This window comes from Aplysia californica, unplaced genomic scaffold, assembly GCF_000002075.1.
Source record: "Aplysia californica isolate F4 #8 unplaced genomic scaffold, AplCal3.0 scaffold00032, whole genome shotgun sequence".
NCBI lineage: Eukaryota > Metazoa > Mollusca > Gastropoda > Aplysiida > Aplysiidae > Aplysia > Aplysia californica.
Window position 1 is genome coordinate 2,029,825 of NW_004797302.1, and position 3,387 is coordinate 2,033,211.

Genomic DNA, 3,387 nt, shown 5'->3' on the forward strand with positions numbered 1-3,387 from the left:
CCCCCCACCAACACCCTCTTCCTCCCCCTCCCTCCCTCAATACCGAACCTTCTTTCTCTTGTACCCAAAACTTCCAATTGCTCTAGTCCACCCTGTTAACATACTTTCTGCGCCTGAGTCTGAGCCATAAACATGTACAATCCTAGACGTTACGCTGCAACTTATTTCGCGTTCACTATGGAGCGCACCATTTGAGCCAGGTGAAGATCAAATACAAGCACCCGAGTATAGTGAGACTCGTATTTGCCCTTCATTTTGGCATAATGGTGAGGCCCATGATGCTCACACATTGCAGTGAGATTTTTATGGATACTAATTTTATTATAATTCAATTCCATGGCCACACATATCCACGAGAGCTACAAGGAAAGGTAAAAAGGGAAGGCAGTTTGGAACACAGAGTTAGTGATCATCATCATCATCATCATCATCATCATCATCATCATCATCATCATCATCATTGCCGTCGTCTCCCTGCATCACGGTATAGGCCACAAACAAACACTTTCCACATTTCCCTATCCTTGATATTATCCCATGCCTTCCCACTTTTCTACACATCAGCAAATTAATAACAGTTGTTCATAATGGTAAGTTTTAGTATTTTTGAACTCCTATAAACTCAGTTTAAATCATACTTTAGAAGCTGCTTCGACCTTGTCCCCCAGGCCCAGGCCGGGATCAAACGGTAAGATCTCACAGCTTCTGCCTGCGACTGCGAAGTGCCTACATCACAGACGAAGGTGACCACAGAGTCAAAGTCAGAATGTTGAAAACCATCGTGGGATTCCGAACTCCAAAGCATACAGTAGGTGCAGTTGTTGCGTCCAGGGACTTTATAGGACTAGCAGGGAATGCAATCCTCAGACTACGTACCGGAAAGCAATTTTTTATGTTAGGTGTCGAAAAAAGTGGGTCCATTTTAAAGGCAATAGCTCGGTCGTCTTTGCACCAATTTTCAACAAATAAAAATTAACCAAGGGGCCTTGTATTTGTGAATATTAGAAGACCAACCTTTGCGTTTGAGAAATAACACGTTTTTAACGTTTAAACAAATAATAATTTTTCAGTTAAATGTTTTAGACGACTTGAGCGATGATGGGTGACAAGATAAAGAGTATCAAGATTGAGATGCAAACCACAAGGAATATGATTGGTTCACAGGGCAGGGCACTATTGTATTATATATAATATATGAAACCTAAAAATGTTTTCTTGAAAGCATTAGTCCTCGGGCTTTCTGAAAAATAAGTGGAAAAAAATATCAAAGCCAGGCACTATCAAAGCATCAGCTTTGAAGTCTCTTTTTCCTTCGAAAACACAGGGTCTTGATAGTTTCCGGTGTTTTTTCTGATTTTCATTCAGCATTGGCTACTGTGTAAAAAAACACATTGATTATCTTCCCTTAGTCATATGTATGAATATAGAATGTACAATTAACTATATTTTTAGTATTCATTTTCATTAAAGACTTTTGTTTTCAGGAGGCAGTCTAGCGTGTGAAAAAGATGCAGCGTTTCTTAGAGGCTACGTTCCCGAATGGATGAAGATTACTCGGGGTTCACAAAACTGCGCCCACTGACTTTTAAATAAATCATAAACACTTTTGCGCTCTTAGAAAAAGATATCAACAATGTCGTTTTTGAGTGTGTGTGTGTGTGTGTGTGTGTATGTGTGTGTCTGTGTGTGTGTGTCTGTATGTGTGTGAGTGTGTGTGTGTGTGTGTGTGTGTGTGTGTGTGATCGTGGTGAAGTCAGGCCCTCGCCAAAATAATGAAATCAGATAAACCAACATTGTCCACCCGCTGGGCAATTTTCATTGATATATGGACATTTTAATCCATTCACCCCAAGCACCCAAAAATTTTGACGAGAGCCGGATACCATCTCGCGGCGACACACTTTAACTCTGCTTGATCTATACCTTTATTAAACACTTAGGCTCCACATCACGCTGTTTGGTGAGCTTCTGGTTCAGATTCTAGGGACGAAGATGACGAAATATTTCTAAACTTTTTGTCGCTCTGTGAGAGGAGTTGGGAATGAGGGTTGTGTCCCCCCCCCCTCCCCTTTTCCCGGTTAACCTGGGGGGATCAAGAGTAAGCTCCAAATGAAGAAGTAGGCTAACACCACGATTAACTTGCACATCATTTCCAACATTACAGCATCATCATCGTAACCGCCATCATTGTTACCACCCCCATCATCATCATCATCATCATCATCATCATCATCATCATCATCATCATCATCATCATCATCATCATCCTCATCATCAACTCTTCCTGTCCTTTTCACCGCTGAATCTGAACCTGTTGCTAAAGTCAAGAGAGCAGCCCGCAAGTGGAGCTCTTAAATGCTCAAAATGTGGCAAACTCTTCCCAGCCAGAATTGGGCCATTATCCTTTTATTGTCCCTTGCCCATTTCTGTGAGATTGACGCAATCTGATTAGTAGAAAAAAGTGCTTATTAGTGCCTAATAATTTATTACGTACACACTTATTATAACGTATAACTGTTACATATAGAGATTCAAGGAATATAGATGTATGTCCAGGATCTGAGAGCAATGACGATTTTAGACGTGATGGTGGTGGGGAATGATGATGTGAGATGGTGTTTATTAACTAATTATTGAGGAGACATACGTTCACTCACTGACAGTTGAGTTTTTTATGTTTACGTCAGTCCTTTTTTCCTTTACTCCAATGAGTCACGAGGGACGTAGACACCCTCTACCCCGTCCCTTACTCGAACCATCTTTAATGTTGGTCCATTGTCCTAATATAATTGTCAAAAGCAGCAAGTCGCTCTAACCCTTAATTATTCTTCTATTTCGTAACATCTTCTGCAGATCCTCTGATCATCATCAGACACTGACGGGCAAACTAGTCCTATTCTGTAGCTGCTGTCATTGCTGCTGTCACTGCTGTTGTTATTGCAGTTGTCATTCCTCACTGCTGTTGTGAATGCTGCTGGCTGTGAATGCTGTTGTGGCTGTTGTCACTGCTGTTTTCACAGCTGTTGTCAGTGCTGTTGCTGCTGTTACCACTACTGTTGCCAGAGCTATTGTCATTCATTGCTGTCACTGCAGTTGTCGCTTATGTTCTTATTGCTGTTGTCAGTGCTGCTGTCAGTGCTGCTGTCACTGCTGTTGTCACTGCTTTTGTCATTGCCTTAGTCGTTACTCAGATTCTGTTGCTGATCTTCCTCCACCCTGAGACAAACACACAATAATTTCTTCTCTGGACTCGCTCTCCCAGCGTAGCCTTGTCAGTAACACGTCACGACAGGCCAACAGGTCAGAGGTTGAAAGGTCAAGGGTGACCTCTCCTGTGTATTAGCAGCTGTGATGACTCTGTCACTTGTAGTTAATCACAAGGGTTGG

At 41.9% G+C, this 3,387-nt stretch overlaps 1 long non-coding RNA gene across 1 annotated transcript in view; it reads left to right on the forward strand.

Annotated features, from left to right (window-relative positions):
• The window catches only part of LOC118479169, a 4,097-nt gene extending 2,472 nt beyond the window's left edge, over nt 1-1,625 (forward strand). The window contains exons 2-3 of the long non-coding RNA XR_004859514.1: nt 669-808; nt 1,485-1,625. This is a non-coding gene — a long non-coding RNA (uncharacterized LOC118479169). The remainder of the gene's footprint in view (nt 1-668; nt 809-1,484) is intronic.
• The last annotated feature ends 1,762 nt before the right edge of the window (nt 1,626-3,387 follow it).